General features: G+C 40.7%; 1 protein-coding gene across 1 annotated transcript in view; it reads right to left on the reverse strand.

Annotated features, from left to right (window-relative positions):
* Positions 1-5,190, reverse strand: part of Il12rb2 (interleukin 12 receptor subunit beta 2) — a 92,453-nt gene extending 87,263 nt beyond the window's left edge. The window contains exon 1 of the mRNA XM_021191031.2: positions 5,041-5,190. The gene's annotated coding sequence lies outside the window, so the exon portion shown is untranslated. The remainder of the gene's footprint in view (positions 1-5,040) is intronic.
* Positions 5,191-9,331: the final 4,141 nt, after the last annotated feature.

Consider the following 9,331-nt stretch of genomic DNA (forward strand, 5'->3'; position numbering starts at 1 on the left):
CCTTTCTCGCTTGAGTTTAGGAAACTCCTTTATATTTGTTTTTTTTTGTTTGTTTGTTTGCTTGTTTTCAGTCCTTTTAGGATCTCTTTATAATTTAGTCTAAAAAAGAAAAAAACACAAACAAACAAACAGACAGACAGACAAACAAACAAAAACTTGCCAGATTCATTCCCAGGATACACAGATGGCTTACCACATACAAGTTAATAAATGTAATACAGCATATAAATGGAATCAGGACAGAAATTACTTGATCATTTCAACAGATAAAGAAAAAGGCATTTGACAAAATCCAACATCCCTTCATGATAAAAGCCTTGAAGAAATTAGGAATGGAAGGAACATATTTCAACACAATAAAGGCCATACAACAAAACTATTGCCTACACTAGGTTAAAGGGAGAAAAACTCAAAGCATGCCCTCTAAGAGCAGGAACAAGACAAGGGTGTTCTCTTTTTCCAGTCTTACTCAATATGGCATTTAAAGTCTTAGCTGTGATAAGACATGAGAAGGAGATAACAGGGAAACAAATAAGAAGGCAAGGAGTCAAGGTGCACTTGTATGCAGAAGACATCTTTCTGTATGTACAAGAAGTTAGCTGGGTGTGATGGTTGTAGCATTGGTGAGGCAGAGGCAGGCCAGTATGTGTGAGTTAGAGGTGAGCCTGGTCTCTACGCGGCAGTTCCAGCCCAGTCAGTACTGCATGGTGAGGCCTTGTCTTAAGCAAGCAAGCCAGCCAGCCAGCCAGCCAGTCAGCCAGCCAGCAAGCCTAAAGACTCCATCAGAAAACTCAGAACTCATAAACACTTTTAGCAACATTGCAGGATACAAAATTAACATAAAAAATCAGCAGACTTCCATTAATGACAAACATGCAGACAAAGAAATTGGAGAAAGAATTCAACACACACACACACACACACACACACACACACACACACACACACACAAATATATGCTAAAATAAACAAACCAAAAAATTAGAATAAGACCATGAAATGAAGTGAACAACCTCTTTAACAAAAATGGAAAAACACTCAAGAAACAGTAGAAGACATGCCATGTTCGTGGATTGGAAGAATTAATATTGTGAGGATAGCAGCACTTCCAAAAGCAAGCCCAGATGAAATGGAGCTACCAACAAAGTTTAAGTGACCTTCTTCTTAGAACAGAAAATACAATCTTAAAATTGGTTCGCACATGCAGAAGATCCCAGATAACCAAAGAAGTCCTGAGCAAAAGAATAATGCTAGATGTATCACATGCCTGATTTGAAGTTATGCTACAGGACAATGATAACTAAAACAGCGGTACTCACACAAAACTGTCATGATCTATGGAACTATAGACAGAGATTCTAACTCACACAGCTCCACAAATCACCTCCAAACAAACCCAAGGCCTAAATGAAAGACCAGAAATCCTAAAACTGTTAAGGAAAAAGTACGACTCTTCCTTTAAGACATAGGCATAGACAGGAACTTCCTCAACTGGAGTCTAGTCATGCAAGAAATAACACTATTGCTAAACGACGTAATGAAAAGTAAAAGCTTCCGCACAGAATAAAAAATTAATCAAGTGAAGAGGCAGTCTACAGTAATCTTCGTCAATTAAATACTAAGCAGAGGATTAGTATGTAGAACATACAAGATTAAGCAAAACAAAACAAAACACATAAATAATGAGAAATCAAAGAACCTAGTCAATAGATGGGCTATTGAAAAGAACAGAGAGCTCTGAAAAGATGAAGTGAATATAGCTACCAAGCATGTACAAGTGTCCAAGAACAACGAAAGGCAAATAAAAATCACACTGAGATTCCACCATCACTGAGTCAGGATGGCATAAGAAAACAAACAATGACAACGAGGAGAGCTAGCGAGCAGTTCAGAGGTTAAAAGTGCTTGTTATACATGCCCGAGAACCTTAGTTTGATTCTTGGATCCCAAAGAGGAAGGAAACAATCAAGGTCTACCTGTTCTCCCTGACTTCCACATGTGGCAGGTATGTACATGGGTACACGCGAGCATATACTACTACTCTTCCTTACAATAATAAAAAATTGTAAATGGCCAAACTAGGTAAGGTGGAACAGACTTGTGGCTTCAGCACTCAGGAAGCTGAACCTGGTAGATCACTACAGCCCAGGAGTTCAAAGCCAGTGTGGAAAACACAGCAAGAAGTTCACCTTAAAAAAAAAAAAAAGTGAAACAAATCAAGCAAAATAGAAGAAAGAAAACAAAAAACTCAAAGAATACAAAACAAAGAAGAAAGAAAGATGACTGAAAATAAAACCAACGCAATTAACATTTACTGAGAAAATTAAATCGTGAGGCTGGGGAAATGCCTTAGTGGTTAGGGGTGGGAATTGCTCTCTCAGAGACCTTGAGGTCAGTTCCCAGCACCCATGTTAGGCAGTTCACAACAATTTCGAGCTCTAGTTCCAGGGCTTCTGCACACACACACACACACACACACACATACACACACACACACAGACGCACACACAGACACACAGACACACACACAGACACACGCATGCACACACACAGACACACACAGACACACGCATGTACACGTGCACACACACACAGACACACGCACACACACAGACACACATACAGACACAAGCACGCACATACACACAGACACACGCATGTACGTGCGCGCACACACACACACAGAGGCACACAGACATACACACACAGACACACGCATGCACACACACAGACACACGCACACACACAGACACACGCACACAGACACACGCACGCACACACAGGCACACGCACACACACACACACACACACACAAATACAATAAAAATAGATCGTTTTAAAAAAGAACATTAAATCACCTGCAAGCTGTTTCTTCCTTAATTTATTCCACAGGGCTTTTTTTGATACCCCAGTGCTAAATCCCACGGTGTGGCCAATGTGTCCAGGCGGAGTCAGGGGGAACATGTAGTCATTGGTTTATTTCTGTCTCTTGAGCAGTGGGAAATCCCGACAGGTTTGCTTCATCTTGGGACATCACCCTCTGCCTTTTCATAAAGTGAGAGGATCTTAAGACTAGTAGCCATCCCACCAGGTTTCTCATATCAATAGAGAATTCCGTTGAAGTTTCTGATCTAATAACCCACATGTCAACATCTCTGCCTGGCATTTACTTAATGAACTCCTTTTCTTGATGTAATAACAAAACAGACTCTGATTAATCTGAACTTGATCATCTTTTCTGGCCTTTGTTAACAAGTTTTCATAACACAGAGCATATAACTTAGTTATTAATCTTAGTTGCTCTACTACACAAGGGAACGATCAGCATTTTTGCATCAAAGTGACATTTGCTATTATAAGGTGACACAGGAAAATTAGGAGCAGACTTAGAGTCAGACTAGAGTTATGTTCCAAGCTTTTTCTTCATCCCTTCCATTACTGTAGATGCCTGCTAGCCTAACAGCACTTCTTCTTTTTTTTTTTAATTTTTTTATTAGATATTTTCTTTATTTACATTTCAAATGCTATCCTGAAAGTTCCCTATACCCTCCCCCCGCCCCTGCTCCCCTACCCACCCACTCCCACTTCTTGGCCCTGGCATTCCTCTGTGCTGGGTCATATAAAGTTCTAACAGCAGTTCTTATGTTGCCCATTGCAATTCTATGGGGACTAATCTATAAACCTCATTTATTTTCAACGAGCCCCAGTGTTCCCGTGTCAATGCCACAAAGCAGCTAACCTGAAGTTGAATTGGATGGTGTCTGCTCTTATCACTCAAACCGAGCTTTGAAAAGTGCCCCCCCCCTCCCCTGAGCAGCTAGGTTAGTCAAGAGCTCTGCAGAAGACGGAGAAAAGATGCTTCAGTATCAGCTGACAGTTGTCGACGTGTGGCTTATCCACAGAATGAGAAATAAATAATGAGAATGAGAATAATGGTCCCGGTGCCACAGGACCATTGTGGGGTTAAAATGTGATGCTCTTAAGCATTGTACCCAACATACAGCAAGCGCTCAGTAGATAGTGCTCCTGTTCCCATGCCGAAAAGGAAAAGAATACCACTCCATTTTTTTCAAGGTCATTGTTAAAAGTTAGATAGGTAGCTTGGAGCTTGATCTTTCTCGTTAAGCATCATCTAGTTCCACTGAAACATTAATTTGATTAAAACAACGTATATTGTTATACCTTTGGTATACCATGATATACGTTGATATACTTTGATATAAGTATCTCTAATTATAACTTTAAAGGAATGAAGTGGGTTTTCTATTGGCTCTTGTGCCCACCAAGTGTAGTGAGAAAAAAAAAAACAAAAAAACGGATGTTCAATTCTTATTTCTATCTTAAAAAACAACAACAAATGCTGTTGCCGTGTGCAGAGTACTAGAAACTTCCAACAGCAAAGGAAACCAGATCTCCTCTGAGATTTGGTGGTTACATATTGAAAGCAGTGAAGGCAAAAATTTGCTAGAGAACAAGCCAGGTGCAACAGCAAGAAAGAGCCCAATACTGAGAAATTATTTGCAACACTTACGGTTCTAGGAGGATTCTTCTCTCCTCAAGTCAGGCTGAAGTTCAGAGTTTGCCATCCTATCTAAGTAACCACTGAGACATTCAAGAGCCATGAGGAGTGAATCAGAGTATACTCCATGCCTAACAAATGGATAGCTGAGGACTCATTGAATCAGGCGTGGGGGATGCACAGGAAAAGGGTGCTACACCCATTCCTCACCATTGGAGAATGGGAATCCAATCTCTCTTTCCCTCTCTCATCCCTCTAACTTCTACTTTAAAAACAGCACCTCATTCTGTAACAAGAAGTGATCCCCTGCTTAGGGCATAATTGGCCCTAAGGTGTGGCTCCCCACCTTTCTATATCTTGGTCGAGGGCACCAACCTCTATCCTCATCCCAGGGAAGCCTGTGGGGCTCAGTCTGAGGACCAGTCAGTGGCTACGGGTGAAGGGAAGTCAGTCACTGGACCCTCAGAGCCCGGGACTCGCCTTACCGGGTTCCTCTGCGCTCGCCTGGTGCCTCCATTCACCGGAGCTCTTCCCGCGCACAGGACGGAGGGATCCTGGCACCCGCTAACCTAGCGCAGCGCCATCGCTGGAGTCCACGCGGCAGTGTGGTCCTCCGGTGCAGTGGCCATGACAAGTGTCCAGGCGGAGGTTCCTGGCCCTCGGGGAAGTCCCTTCTGGGCTCTCACCACACCCGCTGCTAGCCGCAGAGGGAGGGTTTAAAACTAAGTGAGAAAGGAACCAAGGCGTGTGACCCCAGCTGCCAGCACCCAACGTGCTTAGTGAGGTTCTGAGAAAAAAGGGAACTTGCCCAGTGCAGGAGGCGTGTGCCACAAAATGACAAGGCTGACGCGCTAACCAACTCACTTACCAACCCATTAACTAGCATCTCAGTTATTTAAAGGTGGCTTTAAGGACATATAGAACAGAAAGTGGACTTGAAACAAAACACACTGGAGAAACTATTTTTTATCTGTGTTCACACTGATAGTTCGACATGCTTAACTAAACCTTTTCTTTCCCTCATTATAAGCAGATAAACATAACACAATTTCATAAGCACATGCGTTGCTGCTGTTCCTTTCTCCCCGCACCATCTCCCACCCACGATGCCACCACTAGATTTAGACCCCAGCTTTTCTGCCTCCTAATTTGCCAGGTGTTAAAATTTGGAAAAGTGCATATGTAGAATACACAACTTACAAATAGATTGTACCACATGTAATTTACATTCTATAGTAAGTTATTATGCAAGGACTACAAAGAGCTTTAAAATTTCAGATCAACACTCTTTTGTAAGAAGAGCTGTGGAAATCCTTGGTATAGCAAACTTAGCTGAATTGTCTTAGTCAAAATTCTGTAATATAAGATTATTCACAATATGCTACTTATTTTTTTCCTGCAAAATATTTAAAAGCCCAAATTTATGGGTTTAGTGATGACAGCTAAGTAATACATACACCAAATGAGAATAAGCTAAATAAATAATGAGTAAATACATACATAGTAGCTTCTGGTTAGTTGAAAGGACAGCTGGTGATATCAGAGATGATATGATATTAAAGTTATAGTGGTCAAATATGAATGATAACTTTGTGCATTTTATGGGTTAGGCTATTTTTCAATAGCTTCATTTAGCTTATTGACTATTCATTTATGCATATATAATAAAAAGTAGCTGAACATATATTAGAACTGGTTTTAAAAATCCCTTTTTATTTTCTGAAGGTGTATACAGTCTAACATACTGAAAGACCACTGGTTACCAACCTCCATCTATAGTACCTTACATCACTACTACCAGATGCTAATTGCTTTAAATATTCCTGAGACACTTTATTTACCTTACGGAGGAAGACGTGTAAGTTCAAGAGTCAGGTTTAAATTTGATTGTGAAGCAAGAACATCAGCTATTGAGAATACAGCCTCCTTTGGTTTTTATATTTCTCCAGAGGCAAATCAATAAGGTAGTCTCTCTTCCATAACGTAGAAGAATGTTTTCAGTCTGTGTCTGTCAATTAATTTAGGGTCCTGGTCAACTAAGAACTTGTGCCAATAGCTATGCGTAAGAGCGATTCTCTCATGCTACTCACTTTGTAGGTCTTCAGTTCCTAGAGCACAGGAATCCCATGCCATGTCTGCCCTCCTGCCTCTAGCACTGCTGTACTGGAGAGCACAAGGTGGGAAGCTTGCTAAAGGTTTATTGCGTTGAAGTAGCCCTTTTCAAAGAGAGCTCATTCTCTTTGGAATTAAACAGTTTCTAGGTATTTAGAATTTTCAAAACTTTCAACAGAGTTAAAAAGTTGTCCAAGAACTACACTATTCTTAGCAAGTCTGTGACCATTTCAGCAGTGCAGAACGTCTCCGTTTCTCCCTCCATTGTCCTCCTCCTTCCCTTTGAAGGTGATTGCTTGTTTAGTTAGAAAAGAGGGGCTTGCTTGTGTGCTTTCTAAAAAGCAAGACTAAGACAGTGGAGCCTGTTCATGTAAGACGACAGACGCCCAACATATCATCCAAAACGTCAGCCTATGCCTGTGATGAAACTCAGCTAAGTGTATAACCACAGTGACACGGGCAGAGGCTTTTCTAGGAACCAGCTCAGTTTCCATTTCTGACATGCTTTTACTCCTTCATATGTCTATCTTGCTTCACTGTTGACACTTGGCGCCTTGAATGTCCTTACATGGGCATTCTAAGAGTAACTGAGATGTCCTCTGCTTAAAGTGCCCCGGATAAATATTAACAGGTGGTTGTCAATATAGAGATTGTAAATATTAGATTGTGCTGCTACCAATTAAACCTGGTAGGAAGGTGTGGTGGTTTGAGTAAGAATGCCCCATTAGGGAACCAACATTCAAATGTATAAGCCTATGGGGGCTTTCTCATTCAAACCATCATAACTTGTGTCAACACAAGTTTAACATTTTACACACCATGAGACCCAGATCTAAGATTAACCACTTGAGCCGGGCGGTGGTTGTGCACGCCTTTAATCCCAGCACTCAGGAGGCAGAGGCAGGTGGATTTCTGAGTTCAAGGCCAGCCTGGTCTACAAAGTGAGTTCCAGGACAGCCAGCTGTTTTTGTCTCCTGAGTGCTAGGCTAAATGTGCATGCCACCACAGCCAGCTTATTTTATTTTTTTAATGGTTTATGTATTTTTATTTTATGTGCATTGTTGTTTTGCCTGTATGTATATCTGGATGAGGTTGTTGGATCCGCTGGTACTGGAGTGACAGAGTTGTGAGAGCTACTTTGTGGGTGCTGGAAATTGGACCCAAGTCCTCTTGAAGAAGAGCTATGGCTTTTAACTGCTGAACTATCTCTCCACCCCCTCCCCCCTCTCTCTTTCTCTCTCTCAATAATAATACCATATTAACCTCACTTGTAATAAAAGGATGTAAATTTAGATGTGATATATTGCTTTTCAATTATACAGTTATTCAATAAAAGGAAACAACAACAAAAACCAACAAACCAATCTTCAGGTAAATAAAAGCAAGATAATACCTGTAGTTGGATCAAACACGACTAGCTGAAGCATAAACTGCAGTTTTTCAAGAGTAATAAGGTAATACCTAAAGCTGTTTGTTTAAACCCTTTCAACCAACCACTCCTGTCTGCAGGACATAAGAAAGACTCTCAAAATGCCACAGAATTTTACTGTAGTACTGCTTACAGTAATGACAAAGACAATTAAAACTCCTAACATGGAAATGAGTACCCTATGGTAGATTTTCCTCAACCACAGTAGTGTGATGTCAATGAAACTCTCCCAAACCATACCAGGTAGACTGGTTTGAATATGCCTGGCCCAGGCAATGGCACTATTAGGTGTGGTCTAGTTGGAGGAAGTGTGTCACTGTGGAGATGGGCTTTGAGACCCTCTTCGTAACCACTTGGGAGCCAGTATTCTCCTACTCTTATTTTGGAACAAGAGATACAGCTCTCAGCTCCTTCTGGGTCATGCCTGCCTAGGCGCTACCATGTTTCCCGACATCATGATAATGGACTGAAACTCTGAACCTGTAAGCCAGCCCCAATTAAATGTTGTCCTTTATAAGAGGTGCCATGGTTGTGGTGTCTCTTCACAGTCATGAAGTAACTAAGACAACAGACTTGGTTTTTCTCTCCAATAGTTTACTTTTGACAGCGGTTAAAATAAAATTGAGATACATCTGAGTTGATGGAATCTTTGGGGGGATAATTTATCAAGATAAAACAAATGTTACAACTTTATGAAGATATAAACCTGGAAGTTTCAACAGCAGTTTGTGTTACTGCACTCAAATCAAAACGAGTGTTGTAATGCTGACACCTTAAACCTTGTGCTATGTGCCAAGCAGATGTCACACAGGACAGTAACTTGGAACCAGTAAGTTTATGCAGCAGAAATAGTTATGAAAGGCAGGTGTATTTTCTTATAACTACAAAACATATGTTCCCACTTTTAGAAAAGTAAATATGAATTAATTTGCAACACAAGTCTCTGGAAAGATAACAGATATTTTAGAGTTCTCTGAAAAACAGGGTGAAATGCTTGCCTTCAGCATGTCTACACTTTATTTTTTCTTTCTAAGATGCACATTTATCCTTGGAAGATTTTGTCATAGTTTCCATTGATTACAGTTCTGGGAGGAAGAAGTGAACATACTCAATGGAGCCAATAGAGCCACTGAACTGGAAATCTGCTCTTAGAAAGAATTTGTGTCTTTGAAAATGCTTAGTTAATAAAATTTGATAACACCAGGCAATTTATTTCAGTGAATATACAAGATTACCCCTTTTTCATTTATTTTTCTTACTAAAGAATCCTA

The sequence above is a fragment of the Mus pahari genome, chromosome 2, assembly GCF_900095145.1.
Source record: "Mus pahari chromosome 2, PAHARI_EIJ_v1.1, whole genome shotgun sequence".
Taxonomy (NCBI): Eukaryota; Metazoa; Chordata; class Mammalia; order Rodentia; family Muridae; genus Mus; species Mus pahari.